Source organism: Staurois parvus, unplaced genomic scaffold (genome assembly GCF_062004578.1).
Source record: "Staurois parvus isolate SC_StPar_1 unplaced genomic scaffold, SC_StPar_1.0 ptg000068l, whole genome shotgun sequence".
NCBI lineage: Eukaryota > Metazoa > Chordata > Amphibia > Anura > Ranidae > Staurois > Staurois parvus.
Window position 1 is genome coordinate 572273 of NW_028317864.1, and position 23076 is coordinate 595348.

Below are 23076 nucleotides of genomic sequence, written 5' to 3' on the forward strand. Positions count from 1 at the left end.
CCGAGGCCAGTCACTTCAGTGGATATATGTGAAGGTTTACAACCACCTTTAGTATCCCAGCTGTCCGAAAATGCACAAAAGTGTGTCTTTTGCTCATGAATTCTTCCTGATCTGCATGACTGGAGGTGTGGCAGCAGATTATCTTTCAATATTTTATATTTTATCAGAAAATCAGTAGTGAGAATGGGTCCAATAGCTTTCAATGTATTTTCCCTTATCTCTGTATTTAGCTGGATAATCCAGTAAAATGCATCATGCGACATCCAATGAATAGCCTGACCCCTTTATATCCCAGAAGTCTTTTTCTGAGCCTGTAGACAGGTTCCGCACTGTGGTTTAGGTGTGTCGTCTGTAAGAAGGATACAATAAGCCTTCTAGCAGCTACAGTTACAGCAGAATACTCCGCCGCTGCTCTGACAGCTGTAATACCAAAGTAAAATTCTGACAGGTAGGGAACCGTTCCAACACACATCCTATTAAAACAACAAAGGCTGATAACACCCAGCGTCAGCAAGAGGGGGGCGTCAGATCAATACACTATAAAATACCTAATAGTGCGGAGGTGGCAGTGAGAGGGAAGCGGGATGATTGCACAGAGTCAGTGCTGAAACTAGACTCTTAGGGGACACGTGGGCAGTTTGGCTCCTAATCAGTAATAGAAAATACATCTGGGGAAAAAAAAAGGAGAGAATGGCTTAGCGTTCACAGCTGCAGCAGAGGCGAGCACGACACAGAGCAGAGGAGCCTGTCCGTGGAGGGAAGAAGTCAGGACACAAATGGGTGAGTTTGAGATTACAGGGTCTGCGATTCGTCCTGGCATGGGAGGGGTTAAGCAGATTGGGGACCTTGCGTACAATGACTGCAGTCCCAGGTTTGGAAGATTTGTCCTTGGACATTTCCTCAAATCTCAGCATCAAATTCTACTTTTTCAGTATTTGTTTCTAATTTATTGAAGACTGCAATTTAAAAGTACCTTATCCTAACCTATTATATATAGTAGAAATATTGATTGATGATATGTGTCTATATTTTGAATAATATGTTTCTATGTTGTGGATAATTTCATAGCAAAGTGTCTGTCAAATTTATTTTGAACATTCTGGCTCCTGACAGGTCACTGACATTCTCTAGCGGCATTACTATGGGGGAACCCTTGAAGTAATTTTTTAAAAAGTAAAGAAAGTGGCATGCCAAGGGTATTTGATGCCTGGGGGGATTTTTTAACATCCTCTAGCACTTAAACAGAAAAATGATTTTAATGATAAATAATTATGAAATGAAAAGAATAATAATGTGCAGAAAAGAAATGCAGACAGTGAAAATTCTTTTATATTGGGGGTCAGAGGATGAAGGGCCTCCTACATTGAAGATCAGTTAAAGAAGGGCCCCCTTACATTGGTAGTTGAGCTAAGAAGGACCCCCTACGTTAATAGGTATTAACACCGGGGGTTGTTGAATCAGGATCAAATTTAGTTGTCTTCCTTTGGTTCAAATGTGGGTATGGGATTGTTTATTCGGAGGTTTCCTTTTCATGTGTGTGGGGGTTTTTTTCTTCTTTTGGTTGACCTGGATGGACTTATGTCTTTTTTCAACCAGACTTACTATGTAACTATGATGGTCAGTGGGTGAAGGGCCCCCTACATTGGTGGTCAGGTGGAAAACGGCCCTCTGCATTTATGGTCAGTGGGAGAAGGGGCTCCTACACTGGTAGTCAGGCGGAGCATGACCTTCTACATTGATGGCCAGTGGAAGAAAGGTCTCCTTACATTGGTGGTCAGTGGACAAGGGCCCCCTTACATTCATGGTCATTGGGAAAAGAGTCACCTTGATTTCGAGATCAGAGGGAAATACCACTTACATTGCTGGTAAGTTAAAAAAAAATGTTGCACTTTACATTAGGAAGAAGTGGAAAAGCTCCTCTAACATTGTTGGTTAGTGTAGGAAGGAGAACAAAGCATCATTGTCCAAGGAACTCCTAGCAAGTTCTGGAGGAACCCTAATGCTCCCAATTGTCACTCAGCAAACTTCCAATCTCTAATGTAAACATAGAGCTGATGCACTGGGAATGAGATCAAGGTGAGCTGCTGAGAAAATGACTTCAGTACTTCTGCTGTGAATACTGAGAATGAATTACTGCACAGTGCCTACAGCTACAGGGGTCAATGAGGGCTTGTTTAAAAACTAATTTGCTGTCAAGGACAGGTAAATATTTGAGATATACACACTGATCTGCATTTTGGCATTCCGGGTAATTTAAATAAAGCTTTTTAAACAACTATGTAATTATATGGTCATGCAAATCAATGCAACAAACAGTCATCCTATGCTTTCTGGTGGGGACAAGCTGTAAATCACAAAGTTCACCTAATTTACCATAACATGAGTTCTGTGTAATCCTTGAAGAATAAGCACTGCCCTGTTTATAAAGGACCAGTAGGAACGTACTGTGTAACTCTTTCCACATCACCAATTTAAATCCAAACGTCCAAGGCAGGTGTGAATCTGGTGGCTGTAAACAACCCATAAAACTGGTTCATTTTTACATCAGGTTTTCTGTGTGTGAAAGGTAGCAGGGAAGATGTTCCAGAATCACCAATAGCCGTGTTTCAGGATCACCAAGTTATAGAAGGGACAAGGTGGACTGGTTCAGTACAGCAGAGTCCAGATAAAAATGGAACTACTTAGCAGATAGGCTGTGCTTCCGGTATATTGTATTTTCTCATTTTTAATTCTGCCTGAAGTGTACTTTTTATAAAATGATATAGTGTTTGCTGCAAAGAGATCGGAGTCAAGCAGCACAACTTGTATGTCATGGTGGGTGGTAAAACATGTTTATAAGTCATCTTAACTATAAAGAGACATTAGAAGCCAAGATATCTTTTGTGGTTACAAGTTATAATCTGTTTATTGTATTGATAACAGCTGATAGGAAGGCATGGACTCCTTTCCTTTAACAAGACAATTGACTTAAAACCGTTTTTAGTGTAATTTACTTACAGTATATGCGTGAAAGAGAACAATATAATTCTATGAAAAGGTGGTAATGATCAACGTACATGAGTGCATCCCCATGGTTCTTTCTTAGTACTGCTTTTCCTTACATATCTTATCTTCAGGGCCCGATCTAGCCTATCTGGTCTGAGGGGTGCAGTACAAAAAAAGTCAGGGGGCAGACTGTTAACACTGTGCATGAGTCACTGAGAATCTGTCACACAATGTCACAACCTAGGAAACACTAGTGTGTATTAGGCTGACACAGAACCTACCCCCTTATTTCTGATGTCCCTATCAGAGTCCCACTTTAAATCAGGAGTCCTCACCAGAGTCCCCCTTTACACTGGGTTCCTATCAGCTTGCCCCCTTACATCAGGTGTCCATATCAGAGTGCCTCCATCAGAGTTCTCCCTTACATCAATTGTCCCCTACAGAGTGTCCCCTTACATCAGGGTCCCTATCAGAGTGCCCCCTTACATCAGGGTCCCTGTTAGGGTGCCTCCTTACATCAGGATCCCTATCAGAGAGCCTCCTTACATCAGGGTCCCTATCTGAGTGCTAACTTACATCAGTTGTCCCCATCAAAGTGCCCCCTTACATCAGAGACTCCATCAGAGTGCCCCCTTACATGAATTGTCCCCAACAGAGTGCCCCCTTACATCAGGGTCCCAGTCAGAGTGCATTCCTTATATCAGGGTCCCTATCAGAGTGCCCTTCTTTTATCAGGTGTCCCCATCAGAGCACCCCCCCCTTACATCAGGTGTCATCATCAAAGTGCCCCCTTACATCAGAGTCTCTATCAGAGTGCCCCCTTACATCAGAGCCTCCATCAGAGTGCCCCCTTACATCAAGGTCCCCATCAGACTTCCCTCTTACATCAGGGTCCCAATCAGAGTACCTTCTTATATCAGGTGTCCCCATCAGTGTGCTTCCATCAGAGTTCTCTCTTGCAGCAACTGTCCCCAACAGAGTTCCCCATTACATCAGGGTCCCTATCAGAGTTCTCCCTTACATCAGGGTCTCAATCAGAGTTCCCCTTTTCATCAGGGTCCCCATAAAAGTACCCCCTTACATCTCCATAAGAATGCCTCCATCAGAGTTCTCCCTTACATCAACTGTCGCCAAAAACGTTCCCCCTTACATAAGGTTTCCCTATCAGAGTTGTGAGGGAACCCTTACATCAGGGTCCCTATCAGAGTGCCCCCTTACATTAGGTGTCCCCATCAAAGTGCCCCCTTAAATCAGACTCTGCATCAGAGTGCCCCCTTCCATCAACTATCCCCAACAGAGTGCCCCCTTACATTAAGGTCCCTATCAGAGTGCACCCTTACATCAGGTGTCCCCAACAGAGTGCCCCCTTAGATATAATCCGTTATCCCCATCAGTGCCTTCTTACATCAACTGTCTCCATCAGGCTGACTCATAGATTATTGGATGCACTCTCAGAGACCTGGGGAGGGAGGGGCACAGCTACAATCAAGGTGGGCACAGCCCACCCCACACCCCCCTAGATCCAGCCATGCTTATCTTGCTACAGTTTTACCAGAAAGGGTCTCTGAATGAAGTGATAAACTCCTTGAAGTTTCTGAAAATGTAAAATATTCACAAAGTTCCTGGTAACCATGGGATTTAACCTTCCTAGACTTTAGGTGGCGTTAGGTAGGGTGCAGATGTTCATTGCAGCAAATAGTCATTTTTTGGTGCTCTGTTTGGTACAGGTACTGCACATGGCTCTTTACATTCAGTTTGTTACTGCTTTACATGCTTTACACCCTCCTGAGTTATTTTTGGAGTGCTGCTCCTATATTTAAGAATCTGAAATTGCCCAGAATAAACCCATTTTCCTCTCCCTTTTTTCTTTGTAGGCTAGCATTCATTTGGCTTCCATGTGGCCCCTTGTGGTACCAGAAAATGTATATTGTATAGGGCGCGCTTGTTGGAGCCCAACCTCTGTAGCTGTAAGATAAAGGTGCCAGATGGATATCAGGGATGGATGGATGGGAGCAGTAACACTTAGGCAGCTCTTCTTAGAGTGGAAGCAAGGTTCTAATGCAGTAACAAGAAAAAGAGAGGAAGGCTCTTCAAAAATGAAGCTTGGAGAGCAGAGTCAGATGTAGCAGGTGAAGGGGGCGGTAATGCATGCTCAATAGACTCCTTCTTCAGACCATCTGACTCTGCTCTCCAAGCTTCATTTTTGATGCACAGGCACATCCTGGACTCTACTTCCTGATCCTATAGGCATAGTTTTCTGCTGGACGGCTGGATGTCCCACCTGGATCTAATTACCACACGATGAGCCTTTTTAACCCTTTATCTTGTAAGTGCAAATTTTCCATTGTTTACTGAATAAATTGTCAATACTGCACTTAGAGGTGCCTTCCTCTCTTTTTCTTCCCCTTGTGGTACCACCTATCCTTTAGATCATATGTTAATGCATGATTGGCCATTGTGCCATATCTGGAGATTTAGAGGCATATTGGATGGGTGACATTGCACATCAATGCAGCATTCATCCTGAGGAAGCAACTATTGCGAAACGTGTCAATACTTTACGCTGCCTCTATGTGATTGTTACACATCTCAGGTTTACTATTGGATGACTTTTTATGTTTATATGGTACATCTGGATTTGGATTTTAATGTTTATAAACAATAAATATTGGTTTTATCTGTATAATTATTTGTCATCAAGATGGCTTCCTGAGGTTCAATCAAAATCCCACAACTTTTCCCCCTTGATGTTATGGGTTTTTCTTCTACTATACTACTTACTCCAGGGATGGTACCTCATGGGTGGTTTAGTTGATATGGTGACCCCACCCTATTTGACCTTTCATTTATAGTAGTCATTTTTATCATCTGTATTGGTAATATGCACGTGTGTTTTACTGATTCAGGATTTTACTGATTGCAGGGTAAGTGCAGTGACCCTTCACTAGGCTTAGATTCTATTTCCGGGACGTTTTGTAACAGCATGTGTCTCCTGTCACAGCTAGATTTCCACTTTGCTCCCTGTCTGGCACCATGCATCTCCCTCTTGCAATGACTCCAAATTTGTGTTGGAATCTATAATATGAATGCACAGGAAGTACAGAACCTGACTGGGAGGATTTTGAAGAGGCGTTTACAGAACTATTAGGGTAGGGGATGGGGACCCATTAAGGATAGGAGCACTGTACCCTATAATGATAGACCCTATAATGCGCATACCCTATAATGATAGACCCACTTTGAGCATCAAGCCCATCTAAAATATTTCCATTTTGTGAGGTGGCTTGCATGACTTATTACATCCTGGGTTTTTGTACCTGTCACAGTCAAGTGGTGAAATCTTCCCACCAGGTTTCTCAATACTCTGAGAATTCATTAGAGAAATACACATGGAATCCAGCCACCAGAGAGTCACTCGTTTTTTGCATTGGAGGAGAGAAACAAACCAAGTAGAATACTCTGGCTAGTAGCTTCTCCAGCCCTGGTGAAAGGAAAGAAAATTGTATAATCTTTGGGCTGCTTTCAGTGTGGACCTGCTTAAACCTAGCTTAACCCTAACCTAACGTAACGTAATATCCTACCCTTCCCTGGACTCCCCACCATTCTATTTCTCTCTGAACCGCATTACTTCCATGAATGGTGGAATTCACCCCTTCCTCGCACAATGCAATGCTAAGTCTTTGAGTGTCTGGTCACCAAGCTTTCTCTGTCCCATGGTTGTTGGGGAGGGTTCTTAGCGCTTATCATGCTCCCACTAGGCTTCCCTGAAACTTAGCTTTTTCCGGGTATACCACATTGGAAGTGGCTATACAAAAGCATGGGGAGGATAAGATGAAGTTGTGGAGGGGAGGTCAAATGAGCAAACATGTTACTTTGCCCTTAAAGCACAACTAAATGTTCCTGTATAACAGTCTAAATAAGTATCAAATCCAGTTACTATGTGATGCAGAAGCCTCATAAAGTCCACTCTTTACATCTGGAGGAAAAGAGATTTAATCTCCAAATACGGAAAGGTTTCTTCACAGTAAGAGCTGTGAAAATGTGGAATGGACTTCCTCAAGAAATAGTTCTGGCCAGCTCAGTGGATTGCTTTAAAAAAGGCCTGGATTATTTCTTGGATACACAGAATATAACTGGATACTAACATTTATAGGTAAAGTTGATCCAGGGAATATCTGATTGCCTCTCGGGGGATCAGGAAGGATTTTTTTCCCCTGCAGGAGCAAATTGGATCATGCTTTGCTATTTTTTTGCCTTCCTCTGGATCAACTGTGGGTATAGGATTATAACTTTTATTTTTTCGTTGAACTGGATGGACTTTGGTATTTTTCTCCAGACTATGTAACAAAAAATTATTTTACCTTCCATGTCTCACATGCTCTCCCTCCAGGATGCTGCAGCTCACAGTGGGAGGGTTTCGCCAGAAAAGACTGTGATGCCAATTCAGAAATCAGTGTGTGGAGCTAGGTGTGGCGAGGTGCTGATTTACAGGCTTGTGAATCAGCAGTGATAATTTTAACAGCCACGCCCACCTATGACAACTTCTCATTCCATTGTAGTGCAAGTGGGCATAGCCTACATGAGAAGAGCAGGAGCAGTGCAGAATTGTTGCCACCCCATCACAGGAAGCTGCATTAGGTGGACTTCACTGGCAGGATCAAGAGGTATTTGTGGGACTTTTCGGGGGTATAGGAAAACTTTAATTGCAGACCCTGCATTCACTCTATCTGGTCTCCCACAGTACACACAACATGGAAGTGCAATTATTTTAGTAAATATAAACTGCTAAATACCTTTTCATCATCAGAAGTTAGAACAGTCTTGTGACTTCTACAAGTGTCCAGCAGAGCACATGTTAAAGCTTGTAGGAAGAGTTTTCATTCTCCCCTGATTGTCCCATGAAGCTGCAGGACCCCTGACCACCTGTCTGGACAGCGCTGATTCGCCTTGTGCTGATCACATGCACTCTCTTAAGAAAAAAACTCTCTAGCAATACACACCAAACTGAGCATGTGCAGCCTGGCTCCAAGGCTCTGTTCTATCAGCAGATGGATTGGGGACATTTAAAAGAAGGGGAGGATCGGAGAAGACAGGATAAACAATGTTTTGATGCCGAGGATTAACCCCTTAGGTTTCACAGTGAGTATAACAAGCATGCTTTACTGGATATACAGACTGATTTTACTGTTGTGGGTTTAGTAACACTTTAAAGCTAAACTCCAGATATGATCTTAAAGTAAAACTAGAGGCAAAACTTTTTTTCATTTTGGGTAGAGTAAGGGAGGGTATTAACCCCTGTCAGTTTGTTTTTTCCCATCTGTGTCCCATTGGGGAGATTTCCCTTCACTTCCTATCCCATAGCCAAAAGAGGAAGTGAGAGGAAATCTTGCAAATAATGAGAATCTGTTGGGGATCCGCAGGTCACCCGAATTAGTGTTCCTATTGGGAGATTTCCCCTCTATTTTCTGGGAACAACCCAAAATTTGGGATTTCCTTTTACTTTCCCTTTCAATAATAAAGTAAATAGGACACATGGAAAGGATGAATCTCCCTAATGGGGGCATAGAAAATGTTTAAAAAAAACTGACAGGTGTTCTAATCCCTCTCCACTCTATCCAAAACTAAAAAAGAAAATAAAAAAAATAAAAAAAAGTTTTTCCCTTAGTTAAACTTTAATTGCACACTAGCTTAGTACAGTGTAAATATGTATATTTCATAGCTGAGGGACCGCAATGGAAGCTGACAATCATTGTAGTAGTTGCTGCAATCCTCTGGGTTCTGCTGTTCCCTTTTATTAATATAAGGCATTCTCTGATTGGATGAGGTGAAAATTGTGACATCATGACTGCTCCTCTCTACATCCTATATGATTCAGTTATTTTTTGGGTATCCAGGCAGCTGCTGGTGTCATGGCTGTTTGAATGCAATCACTGGAAGAGGAGATTTCTCCATCCATGCTCTTTAGAAGTGATTCATTTCTCTCATTCAGTCCATGGGGGTGAACAAGAGAAATCTAACAGTGTATGGCTAGTCTTACACTCTACAATCTTTGTACAATCTTCTTTATATTTACCAACAGCTATGTAGTGTGAGGGCCTGCATTACTGTATACAAATTAAACTGTTACTAAACCCACAACAGCAAAATCAGTCTGTATATGCAGTAAAAGATGCTTGTTATGCTCACTGTGGAACCTAAGGGGTTAATTCTCTGTATTGTGTAAAAAGGCTGTTTGATCCTGACTTCTGTGCTCATGATCCTGACTTCTGTGCTCCTCCTCTTGTTCAAATGTCCACCACTTATCTCCTGATAAGACAGACTGAACTGTAGCCATTCTGCACGTGCTCAGTTTAGTGTGTATTGCTAAAAAGGTTTTGTGTTTTCTTGGAAGAGTGCATGTGATCACCACAGGGCCAATCAGCACTGTCCAGACAGAAGTCAGGGGTTTTGCATCCTTCTAGAGCAGAAAGAAAACTCCTCCTACAAGCTTTAACCAGTGCTCTGCTGAACACTGATAGAAGTCACAAGACTGCTCTAACTGCTGATGAGAAAAGGTATTTAGCAGTTTATAATTACTAAAATAATTTAATCTCTATGTTCTGTGTACTGTGGGAGACCAGATATAGTGAATGCAGGGTCCGGGGAGACCAGATATAGTGAATGCGGGGTTCGGGGAGACCAGATATAGTGAATGCGGGGTCCGGGGAGACCAGATATAGTGAATGTGGGGTCCGGGGAGACCAGATATAGTGAATGCGGGGTCCGGGGAGACCAGATATAGCGAATGCGGGGTCCGGGGAGACCAGATATAGTGAATGCGGGGTCCAGGGAGACCAGATATAGCAAATGCAGGGTCCGGGGAGACCAGATATAGCGAATGCAGGGTCCGGGGAGACCAGATATAGCAAATGCAGGGTCCGGGGAGACCAGATATAATGCATGCAGGGTCCGGGGAGACCAGAAATGGTGAATGCAAGGTCCGGGGACACCAGATATAGTGAATGCAGGGTCCGGGGAGACCAGATATAGTGAATGCAGGGTCCGGGGAGACCAGATATAGTGAATGCAGGGTCCGGGGAGACCAGATATAGTGAATGCAGGGTCCGGGGAGACCAGATATAGTGCATGCAGGGTCCAGGAAGACCAGATATAATGCATGCAGGGTCCGGGAAGACCAGAAATGGTGAATGCATGGTCCTGGGTTTAGGAACACTTTAAGTAGCATGTTAACAAGGGTGGGGGGGGGGGACTAGGGAAGGCAAATTATAAGCAGAATAAACTTCAGTATAGTTTTAATCAGTCTGTATATAAAGTAAAGCATGCTTGTTATGCTAGCTGTGGAACCTAAGGGGTCAATCCTCCGCCTTGTGTAAAAAGGATACTTGATCTTGTTGTCTCCGATCCTCCTATTGTTCTACTGTCCCAAATCCATCTGCTGATAGAACGGAGCCTTGGGGGCAAGCTGCACATGCTCAGTTTGGTGTGTATTGCTAGAGAGTTTTTTTTTTTCTTGGGAGAATGCATGTGATCAGTACAGGGCCAATCAGCGCTCTCCAGACAGAGGGTCAGGGGTTATGCAGCCTCATGGGACAATCAGGGGAGAATGAACACTCATCCTACAAGCTTTAACCAGTGCTCTGCTGAACACTGATAGACATCACAAGACTGCTCTATCTGCTGATGAGAAAAAGTATTTAGCAGTTTATATTTACGAAAATATTTGCATTTCTATGTTGGGTGTAATGTGAGAGACCAGGTATATTGAATGCAGGGTCCTGGGTTTAGGGACACTTTAAGTAAGTTTTGTAAGTTTACCTTCATGTTAATTTGGTTGTTAAATCTGAAGAACACAGATGGTACAATCAGATTGTAGCATGCATGGCCAACTTCAGCCAGCTCTTAAAACAGACGCAGACATAAATGGGCAGATTCTGATTTGAGAATATTAAATCCACATTTCAGTATTACAGAATGTAATTGTATCATTGTGTAGAATAAAGATTTCTGGCATTATGCGCTTGGATCCAGACATGGTCACATGTGACTGTCACAGCATTGGTTACACTTTTTGGGAATGCAGTTGTGAAGAATATCAGAGTCTGTGGTATTGACTCCCCCTGGTGACGAATATGCTAACTTCATTTTAACAGCAGATGGATCTAATTTAGCTGCATTGCCGCACAAAAGACTTACAATAAAACAAATATTACCAGGATTTGACTTTTTCCAAATAACGAGGGCTGACGGCATGCCAGCATCCACAGTCCAATGTGTAAGCAATATTTTCTGTGACACTCAACAGCTTCATTTTAAAACCTGGTGTGAGGTCAGCTTGTTCACAATGCTGGCAAAAACAAAAATACAAAAATTCCAGCTATTGCTTTTATCTTTTATTTTTCACTTAAAGTATCACTCCAGTTAAAAAAAAATTAATAGCCCAATGCAAGATAAAATAAAAAAGCAGCCTTTGATGCAATACTTTTTTGTAGTTTGGAACTGCCCCATGCAGTACTTCCTTTTCGCCACAAGATGTCTTTTTGGGCTGACTGATGTCCAGTATCCTTCAACCTGCTTCCTCTGAGCCCAGTGTGTCTTGTACCCACCTTCAGACTGTGACTTAATAGTGAAGGAGAAACACAGGACATTGATGAGCTCACCTCTCTATCACCCAGTTCTGGCTTTCATTATGATGCCTATATTAACCACTTCAAGAGCGCATCTTTATTTATTATTTATTTATTTCAGGTACTTATATAGCACTGTCAATTTACGCAGCGCATTACACATATATATATTGTACATTCACATCAGTCCCTAACCCTCAAGGGGCATACAAACTAAGGTCCCTAACTCACATTCATACATACACATATTAGTGCCAATTTTAGACAGGATCCAATTAACCTACCAGCATGTCTTTGGAGTGTAGGAGGAAACCGGAGCACCCGGAGGAAACCCACATAAGCACAGGGAGAACATGCAAACTCCATGCAGGAGGCACCATGGTCAGGAATCGAACCCATGAGCCACTGTGCCGCCCCACTTTCACCTACTTTCACCCCCTTCCAGTCCAGGCCAATTTTCAGCTTTCAGTGCTGTCACACTTGTCATGCAATAGTGTACCCATATGGAATTGTCATCATTTTTTGAGGCAGAGCTTTCTTTTGGTGGTACTTGATCACCAGTGGGTTTTTTATTTTTTGTTATATGAATAAAAAAAATTGCAAATTTACAACATTTCTTCATAAATGTAGGCCAAAATGTGTTCTGCTACATTTTTAGGGTAAGTCTACAAACTATGGGATATATGTTTGAAAATTGATCAGTTAAAACCCTAAAATGCCAGATGCTGGTATGATGTATGACAGTGATCAGAATGCTTGTATGGGGTATGATGATGATCAGGTTGTTAGCATGAGGTATGGTAGTAATCAGGGAGCTGGTATGGGGAATGGCAGTGATCAGAATGCTGATATGGAGTATGACAATGCTCAGGACACTGGTATGGGGTATGGTAGTGATCAGGACACTGGTATGTGGTATGGCGGTGATCAGGATGCTGGTATGGGGCATGGCAGTGATCAGGATGCTGGTATGGGGCATGGCAGTGATCAGGATGCTGGTATGGGGCATGGCAATGATCAGGATGCTGGTATGGGGCATGGCAATGATCAGGATGCTGGTATGGGGCATGGTAATGATCAGGATGCTGGTATGGGGCATGGCAATGATCAGGATGCTGGTATGGGGCATGGCAATGATCAGGATGCTGGTATGGGGCATGGCAATGATCAGGATGCTGGTATGGGGCATGGCAATGATCAGGATGCTGGTATGGGGCATGGCGGTGATCAGGATTCTGGTATGGGACATGACGGTGATCAGGATTCTGTTATGGGACATGGTGGTGATCAGGATGATGGTATGGGGTATGGCAGGGATCAGGGCGCTGGTATTGGGTATGGCGGGGATCAGGGCGCTGGTATGGGGTATGACGATGATCAGGGAGCTGGTATGGCATATGGCGGTGATCATGGTGCTGGATTGGCATATAGCCATGATCAGGATGCTGGTATAGGGTATCGGTGATCAGGCTGCTGGTATGGGGCATGGCGGTGATCAGAATGCTGGTATGGGGCATGGCAGTGATCAGGACGCTGCTATGGGGCATGGCGGTGTTCAGGATGCTGGTATGGGGCATGGCGGTGTTCAGGATGCTGGTATGGGGCATGGCGGTGATCAGGATGCTGGTATGGGGCATGGCGGTGATCAGGATGCTGGTATGGGACATGACAGTGATCAGGATTCTGGTATGTAACATGGCAGTGATCAGGAAGCTGTTATGGGGTATAGCAGGAATCAGGGCGCTGGTATGGCATATGGCGGTGATCAGGGTGCTGGAATGGCATATAGCCGTGATCAGGATGCTGGTATGGGGTATGACAGTGATCAGGGCACTGGTATAATGTATGGCAGTGATCAGGGCGCTGGTATGGTGGTTGCGTGTGATCAAGGTGTTGGTATGCGCTATGGCGGTGATCAGGGTGTTGGTATGGGGTAAGACAGTGATCAGGGTCTTGGTTTGGGGTATGGTGATGATCAGCAGTTTGAACGGATGTAGAGAAGAGAAGACTGCAGATAAATAGGTACCACTTATGTAGGAGGATTTGTTCAATCTCACTGTATTACCTGAGGCCAGTCACTTCACTGAGTATATGTAAGGGTTTGCAACCACTTTAAACAAATCATTCTGATTTAAGTAGCCTTTTGGCTAAGATGAAGTGTAATTTCTGTTCATAGCAGATTTTGGGAAACGAAGGCTGGTGCCTCTACCTGAGAAAAGAGGGGGGGGGGGGGTTGCCAGTTCATTCCTGATGTAATCAGGAGGGTGGTGGTGGGGGAGGGATAATTTCCTGCTGGGTTTAATTTGGCCTTTTTCTCTAGACCTGTTTCCAGTTGTAGGCAGGCTTTCCCTAAATGCTAATGTATATCAGGTAGCGATGGGGCTGCATCTTATGTCTGGTCAGGGACTGGGGGCAGCATAGATTCCAGTGTAAACCAATACAAGTGAAGGGATAGACGCTGCTCAACCGACTCCAGAAGTTCAATGTTGAGGAATGGCCATGCCATTCTGATACATTTAGTCCCACCCGGGGGGGCTTGTGAGTAAGCCCAAGTGGGCGGAGCTAACAATGTCAGAGGGCGTGGCCAGTACAGTGGCTGAGGCCATTCCTCAACATTGGACTCCTGGGGTCAGTTAAGCAGCATCCAAAAGGCCTACGTAATATATTGCACTTGGCACTTTTTTATCTTTTCTTCTTCATAGTTTTTTTTGAGATTTTCAGAAAAAAGGAGAATCATATCAACTGTTATGCCCTTGCAGGGGCCATAGCATTAAAAAAAATGAAATCAAGTCAGGTATGTCAGAGTAGTTCTAGCACACAAGTGGTGAAAATCAACAACATATACTGCAAGGAGTCAACACTGGGTAGGCAATTCCGTGCAAGGGGAGAGAAGGAAGTGGAGTAACGGGGAAAGAGATAAGTAGTGGTCAGAAGGGACAGAGAGGATATTATGAGGGTGAAGGAGGGAGGAGACTTGGGCATAAAACCCACCAATGAAGCTCAGGCTTGATCTGATGAAGTAAGAAAGGAAAGGGATTAAAGTAATGTTAGGCTTGCCTGGTCCAAGGAAGGTAGGGCATAATGAAGCCAAGGGTCCCACGTCTTGAGAAATTCAGGCTGGGAGTAATTAAGGATACAGGACATCTTTTTATGGATTAGCAATAGAGTCATGCAGTCCTTGACTTCTTGTATGGAGAATGAGGCCCTCTTCCAGGCCTTGGCTATAGTTTGCTTGGCCGCCAGGAAGAGAAACGTGGCTAACTGTTGTTGATGGGTGTGAAGGCCTGGAATTGGACAGTGAAGCAGAGCATATCTAACTTCCATGAGGATATTCAAATTAAATAATGTATTGAAAATGTTGAAGACTTTGGATCAGAAGGAACAAGTTTAGGCATGACCTCCACATCTGTAAGACATCACCTCGGTGCCCACAACCTCGGAAACACCTGTCAGAATAGTGAGAATTTTCTAAGGCTTTCCTGGCTGGAACTCATTACCATCTAAGGAGAACTGTGTGGCGCTTTTTTATTTATTTCACATAGTTATAATGGGCACTTACACTGCATGTTTGTTTGTTGTTTTATTTAACTCACAGATATGGAGGGTTCAGTATTTTTGGGGGCTTGCCCTGATGTTGTGGAGAGGATCTCTGGCTTTTGAGTCTTTTCCTCTTCCCACAGGGGGTCTCTCTTTGGGAAAGCCCTTGCCAAGTACTTAGTGGATGGGTTTTGGCAGGTCCCTAAGGAGTGGTGTCCACCTGGCTTCAGCCTAGGTAGACCAGAGTACCTTGCCACCCCGTCAGGAACCCTGCACCCCAGGGTAATCAGGCCTTTCCTCTTCAGAGGTTGGAGCCTTTATGTAGTTGTAAGTCGTGTACCGGGGTGGGCTCCCCAGGATACAGTGAAGTCACAAACGAGGAAAGCAACCCCAATTTGTCACAACAGAATTTTACTTCGATGTGGGAAATAAACACAACCGCAAATGCTGGAAACATACAATAAATTTACATACACCGAGCCCAAAGGCTGAGACCCTTGTGCTGCATAGCAGGGCGCCTTCTGATGGATGAAGGTAGAAAGTGAAGAAATGTACCTACTGGCAGACACAAATAAGCTGTCACACCTTACCTGTTATTACCCTAAAAGAGCAGGAATCAGTGTATGGGTGTACGGTATGGGCTAGCCTGCGGTGCAGCACAACAACTTACAATCTTACACAAATCTACAGTATTCCCTCTCCCATAACTGGTCCTGTAGCACGTGCCTGAGTATTCCTTCTGAGCAAAACACCAGTCTGACTTGACTGTCTGGTGACTCTGAACAGAACAAATGTCACTTCAACAAGCATGCGATCTTGCCGTATATGTTGCTTAGTTCCTCTGCTCTCATCAGCCTTCCTGGCAACAATCTCATCAGCCTTCCTGGCAACAATCTCATCAGCATTCCTGGCAGCAATCTCTTCAGCTTCCTGGTAGCAATCTCATCAGCATTCCTGGCAGCAATCTCTGGTTTACTGAGGGACGCTTTCACACCTGGATGTCTACAGATTCTCAGCTCACATGGCCCTTTTTTCACCATGCTCCAAAACATGGCTTTTCCCTCTCCTTCCTGTTCTCTCCAACTCTCTGTGTGCAAAACTCCACCTCTTCATGAATATACAAATATCTATGCAGTCTGAGGCTGTGTTAGAAAAACAGTGACATCTTGTGACATCTTGTGGTTAAACCGCAGAATGTCAGTCAAAACATTAATTTACTTCCACACAATCAGTGTTCAAACAATGAGAGCTGTTTCCCCATCTCACATATTCTCGTGGACTTATTTCATGTGCTGTGATTGGGTAGGCTATTCAATGCAAGGGGGTAGAAGGAGCTGGAGTACGGGGGAAGGGGAGAGAACGGGGGAAAAGATGATAATTGTGTTGGTTAGAAGGGACAAAAAGAGAGCTTAATGGGGGCAAGGAAGGAGATTTGGGGGTAAAGCCCACTAACAAAACTGTAATGTCAGGATTGCCTGGTCCAAGGAAGGTAGGGCATAATGAAGCCAAGGATCCCATGTCTTCAGAAATTCAGGCTGGAAGTTATGAAGGATACAGAACATCTTTTCATGGATTAGCATTAGAGTCGCACAGTCTTTAACTTCTTGTATGGAGATTGAGGGCTTCTTCCAGGCCTTGGCTATAGTTTGCTTGGCCACCAGGAAGAAAAATGTGGCTAACTGTTGTTGATGGGCGTGAGGGCCTGGAATTGGACAGTGAAGCAGAGCATATCTAGTTTCCATGAGGATAATCAAATTAAATAATGTATGGAGAATGTTGAAGACTCTGGATCAAAAGGAACTAATTTAGGACCAGCAGGTCTGTAAGACTTCACCTCACTGCCAGCAACCTCAAAAATATCTGTCAGAATAGTGCAAATTTTCTAAGGCTGGAACTCATTACCATCTAAGGAGAACTTTGGGGAACGTTTTCACATAGTTATAATGAGCACTTGCACTGCATGTTTGGTCTATTTTTCTTTTACTCACAGACATGGGGGTTCAGGATTTTTGGGGGCTTGCCCTGATGTTGTGGAGAGGATCTCTGGCCTTTGGGTCTTTTCCTCTTCCCACAGGGGGTCTCTCTTTGGGAAAGCCCTCACCATGTACTTGGTGGATGGGCTTCGACAGGTCCCTAAGGAGCAGTGTCCACCTGCTTTCAGCCTAGATATACCAGAGTACCTTTCCTCCATCAAGAACCCTGCATCCCAGGGTATTCAGGCCTTTCCTCTTCAGACTTCTTTGAAGGTTGGAGCCTTTATGTATTCTCATGGACTTATTTAATGTGCTGTGATTTTACGGTTCACTTTTTTGATCACTGGGACTCAACAAGCATCGCACTGCGGAGCTCTATAAGAAAAGAAAAAAAAATCAGATTTGAGAAGCAGGCTATGTACATGAGGCCGCTGCTTTCCTAGGCCCAATCACACTAGCAATATTGAATCAGTGATTTGCAGCATCCATAGAACTGCTCTCTACTAGCAATTTTGTTGTCAGGATAAAATAAATTGCAATCAATGAAAGGTCTGAGTCACTGAAATTCAAAGTGATTTGTAGAGCAGTCGCTGAGGGATTCATTTTTTACAGAATTTGAAGCTAGATACAGAATTATCACCTTTACTAGTTATTTGTGTTATCTATTTATCATTGTTTACAATATCAGTCAGGCTGCCTGTCTGGTGACCTAAATAAGCGCCATGTTTCCTGATGAAGGGAGAGTATTAAGCCCTCCAAATGTGTCGGCTTTTTCTTGCTAACCTCCTGTTATGTGTAATAAAGATTTACTGGACATTTTACCTTTGACACTCTCATCCATTTCACATTCTTTAGACCAGGGGTCTCCAAACTTTCCAAGCAAAAGTCCATTTTTTTGTCCTTCAGACTTTAGAGGGGCGGACTGTGACCAGTGGGAGTCTCAGCAGCAGTAGGCATAAACAATGCCCAATCATTGGTTTGAATGGAAGGAATAGTGCCCCATCATTGGTTGAATGGAAAGTATAGTGCCCCATCATTGGTTGAATGGAAAGTATAGTGCCCCATCATTGGTTGAATGGAAAGTATAGTGCCCCATCATTGGTTGAATGGAAGGAATAGTGCCCCATCATTGGTTGAATGGAAGGAATAGTGCCCCATCATTGGTTGAATGGAAGGAATAGTGCCCCATCATTGGTTGAATGGAAGGAATAGTGCCCCATCATTGGTTGAATGGAAGGAATAGTGCCCCATCATTGGTTTGAATAGGGGAATAGTGCACCTTGCTGTTATCAATGGGAAGAATAGTGCCCTATCAATGATGTCAGTGGGAGGAATAGTTTTTTGACCTTCAGACTTTAGAGGGGCGGACTGTGACCAGTGGGAGTCTCAGCAGCAGTAGGCATAAACAATGCCCAATCATTGGTTTGAATGGAAGGAATAGTGCCCCATCATTGGTTGAATAAAAGGAATAGTGCCCCATCATTGGTTTGAATAGGGGAATAGTGCACCTTGCTGTTATCAATGGGAAGAATAGTGCCCTATCAATGATGTCAGTGGGAGGAATAGTTCCCAAATGAGGGTGTGAGTGTAAGGAATACTGTCCCTTCAATGGTGTCAGTGTAAGGAATAGTGCCCCAAGGGCCAGATTAAGGCAGCCAGGGGCTGCATTCGGCCCTTGGGCCACAGTTTGGAGACCATTGCTTTAGACTCTTCCCAGGAACCCCAAGGACACCCTGTTTGAAAGAGAGTTGCCTTTAACATTTGAATTGAAAGTCTTCTCCCTCCTGGTTTGGGTCCAGCACTGTGCTGCGATTCCTATCATTATCCAGCTATCATAGTGTGCCAGTGATTTGTAGCTGCATAAACTGTAAAACTATTTAAGTTAGCTACATCAGCAACCCTGTACCCAGCTACATATCAACTGAGAGAAGAAACTGCGAGATTTGTAGCGGCTATAAATTTCTGCTGCAAAGTTGCTAATGTGACCTGGCTGTGACAAAGGAGGTCCCGACACATGTCCAGCAATATCAGAATGATGGAAAATGTAAATGTTACTCTGGTACTGTGCAGTACAGGCAGTGAAAATGTAGATTTAGGCCCCTTTCACACTGACGGTCTGCATGTTGGATTTTTAGGCGGACCCGATCAGACCATCCATAGACACCTGTCTGCTGACACCTGCTGGGATCTGACCCGATACACCAAAAACAGATGGATGGGGATCGGATTGGATGGCAGTTGGATGGAAACAGACAGGCGGGCCGTTTCCATCCGACCGCCCATAGAGGACAGTGGGCAGTGTCTGCTCTGCAGCAGCAGAGCAGACACAGACCTGTGATCCGCATGCTCAGTGGGTATCAGCAGAGGGATCCCCCGCTGAGCAGGTAGATCCACTGATGGGTCCGCCCCGTCTGAAAGGGGTCTTATCTGCATCTGCGGGTGGAATTTCTTCTATCGCCTGGCCTGGGAGGAAAGATCAATGAATGTGATATCACTGCCCCGCCTCTCCATATTTTTCAATTAGAGAAGGCACTGCATTCATTGAGAAAAATACAAAGTGTTCTTTGAATGACGTCCATGTGTCAGTGACCTCCTGTGTTATTACTAAGTAGCAGGCCACTTCTCAACACAGAACCTGGAAGCTAGTGGGGACCATTGGGGTAGCTGTGCCTACTCTAGTGATTTCCAGCTTGCAGGTATGGCACATGTACTCTATACTCACCTTGGTCCAAGATAGACCAATGATGTGAGCAGAAGTCATTCGAGGAGAGCAGACTGAGTTCCCAGCATAGCTAGAGAACTGACCACGCTGTGTTCTCCTGCCTAGTGTGGTCAATTTTTATGAGGGAAGCAGAGGGACTGGCAGGAACATCACGGAATATAAAGAGAACAGGATACTTTTTCATACAAGTACATGATACAGCAGGCACATGGCAGGAATAAGAAATGTTGGGTTTACATATTTTTTAAAGGGGAATTACACTGCATCTACTGTATGCAGCACAAACCAAAAACACCAGTTAATTCATTTTTAATATTCAAAGCAAACACCCCCATCCGTCCATGACTCCATGATTTTCTTTGCTGAGAAATCAGTTTGAACTTTGGAGTTCACCTTTGGTGCAACTTCAGATGGATGCGACTGGCTTTGACCAATGATAATGGACAACTGTTGCACAATTGCTGTATGTATAACATTCAGGTGTGACTTTCATGCGACTTTTGAGGGTTTACATTGCAGTCTATGGCACTAAAGTCACATGAAAGTTGGACAGGAACCTTTTTAAAGTTGCTGCAATTTTACGTCACGCATGTTTGAACGCTTGTCATTGAAAAACATGGGGTGCTATTTGTCATGCGACTTCAATGTTCACAGTCGCTTAACAGGTCGCTAAGTTTGAATGGAGCCTTAAGGTTTAATCTTCATGGGTGGTTGGTGCGACTATACTGCAGCTGAACACCACATCTGGATGCAGCAGCACTCTGGGCTATGGCTGCATACAAACTGGCCCATTATCTGAGTCCAGTCTATGTACGGCCATGACAGCCAACCTTGGATGCAAATTGTGTCCAGGGAAAGTCAGAGGTGGTAATCGCATGTAAATGCTCACATATGAGAACAGCAAGGGCAGCAGCCTTACAGGGTACAAATCTGGCTGCATTGCCTCTGGCTGGGGCTGTTCATACATTTCTGTGTGCATGCAGATAGTTTCTTAGCAAACAAGAATCGCAGATGCTCTCTGCCAGTCACCTGCGCCCACCCGTATAAAGTAATCCCCAAAATGATCTGGAAAAGGAAAAATAGACTTTAATGTTTTAGCTCTAAAGTGTCCAGCAGGCCGTACTTTTCTGGTGGTTTGAACCTCTGTAAGAGTGGATTGACACCATAGTGGTGCAGGAAATCGTATGTGATTCAGACAGGAATTGTGCCGCATTCCTGTTCAAATCACATGCGATTCATTGCAGTGCCATTTGAACCCATTCATTTCGTATGGGCTCAATTTGCACTGTACCTGCATTAAAAAAAGGTGCAGGAACTTTTTTTTTGCGACTTTAGAATTGGATCCCATGGATTTTCACACCCATGCGATCCGATTCTTGAAATTGCACTGTGTTTTGCAATCTGTTTTGAGGTGTTATTAATTTACCATTGACATCAGTGGCAGATCGCATGAATGGAGTGCGATTTCAATGTGGAGCAGGGAAACGCTCAAGATTCACAGAATTTCCTGCACCGCATATATGTGAATCAGGTCTTAGGGTCCTTTCATACGTTCCTTCCAATCAGGTCCACCTGTCAATTTTTTAAGGCGATCTACCTGGAAGTTCTATGCAAGTCGATTAGCAGGCTTACATCTGAGTCTGTCCAGGTTCAGGAATGGAAAAGTACTACGTGACAGATCGGAGGTGGCCCAATGTAGATGGATGTAAGTTTGTTTTCATTCAGCCACCCATCCAATCGGGTCCACCTGTCAGTTTTTTAAGCCGATCTCCTTGGAAGTTATATGCAAGTCGATTCGCAAGCTTACCTCCGAATCTGTCGAGGTCCAGAAAAAATTGGAAAACTAACACGTGACAGATTGGAGGTGGCCCAATGTAAACAGATATAAGTTTGTTTTCATCCAGCCACCCATCCAATCAGGTCTACCTGTCAGTTTTTTAAGGCGATCTACCTGGAAGTTCCATGCAAGTCGATTTGCAAGCTTACCTCCGAGTCTGTCCAGCCGCCCATAAATCCATCACAGATCTACAAGGGTATGTTTACAAAATGCAAAAAAAAAACTCTGAATGTGCATGGATGTCACAAAAAGACTATTTCACAGATCCCCTGCTGATCAGATCAGAAGATGGCCGCGTGAAATGAACTAACAGATTATTAACAGAGTTCAATTCACTTCTGCAGTGCGATAGCCCCTCTGCACAGCTCCAACCAAGGACACGCTGTGCCACCTCCAGCTTGCAATGAGGTACTGCAGCCTTGCCACATCATTGCTTTTTTTAACCACATGCCCTCCAGAGGATCCTCCACCCCCCCCCCCCCCCCCCTTCCTGACCAGGCCAATTTTTGCGATACGTCTCTGCGTTATTTTAACTGACAATTGCGCGGTCGTGCCAGGCTGCACCCAAATGAAATTTATGTCCTTTTTTTCCCACAATTGAAGCTTTCTTTTGGTGGTATTGGATTGCCTGTGCGGTTTTTATTTTTTTTGTGCTATAAACAAAAAAAGACCAACAATTTAAAAAAAAAAAAAACATTTTGGACTTTTTTGCTATTATGTCCTGTAAGAAAAAGTAAAAAATGAAATTTTGCCATAAATTTAGGCCAAAACGTATTCTGCATGTCTTTGCTAAAAAACAAAATCCCAATACGTATAAATGAATTGGTTTATGTGAAAGTTATAGCATCTAAAAATGGCGGTATATATAGTGGGATTTTTTTTTTCTATACTAGTAATGCTAGCGATCGGTGACTTATAGTGGGACTGCGGCAGGCATTCTGACACTGGGTGGGAACTGACTGTCACTGACATCCCCAGTGACACTAACACAGTGATCAGTGCTAATAAAAAGTCCTGACACTGTACTAATGACACTAGGCAGTAAGGGGTTTACATCTGGGGCAATCAAAGGGTTAACTGTAGGATGTTTAACATAATGTGCTGTATGTGCTTCACTGTGTAAGCATGCTGCTATGCAGAGCCATCGGAAGCAGTGTGCAGGAGCTGACAGGGGAGAGATCTGTATTGTTTACATACAGACCTCTCCCCTGTCAGTGTTCTTTGGCGATCGCTGGGTGCCGGCAGGGAATCTCCGTCCGGGACCCAGTGATCGACAGCTGCAGCCATCAATGGTGGCACAGGTAGGGCGTATATATTTTGCGCAGCCCTGTAGCAGTAGTTCTGCTATAGGGTGGTTGGGAAGCTGTTAAAGCAGAGGTTGTCAACTTATGAGCTATA

The 23076-nt window shown here is 44.0% G+C and overlaps 1 protein-coding gene and 1 long non-coding RNA gene across 2 annotated transcripts in view; one reads left to right on the forward strand and one right to left on the reverse strand.

The window, feature by feature from the left end:
• Positions 1-601: 601 nt before the first annotated feature.
• CERCAM (cerebral endothelial cell adhesion molecule) overlaps positions 602-23076 on the forward strand; it is a 104450-nt gene continuing 81975 nt past the window's right edge. Inside the window, exon 1 of the mRNA XM_089668994.1 lies at positions 602-780. The gene's annotated coding sequence lies outside the window, so the exon portion shown is untranslated. The remainder of the gene's footprint in view (positions 781-23076) is intronic.
• LOC149469476 (uncharacterized) lies at positions 15541-22007 on the reverse strand. The gene is made up of 2 exons (XR_016311567.1): positions 21828-22007; positions 15541-17494 (listed from the first exon to the last, which is right to left on the reverse strand). It is a non-coding gene; the product is annotated as an uncharacterized LOC149469476 (long non-coding RNA).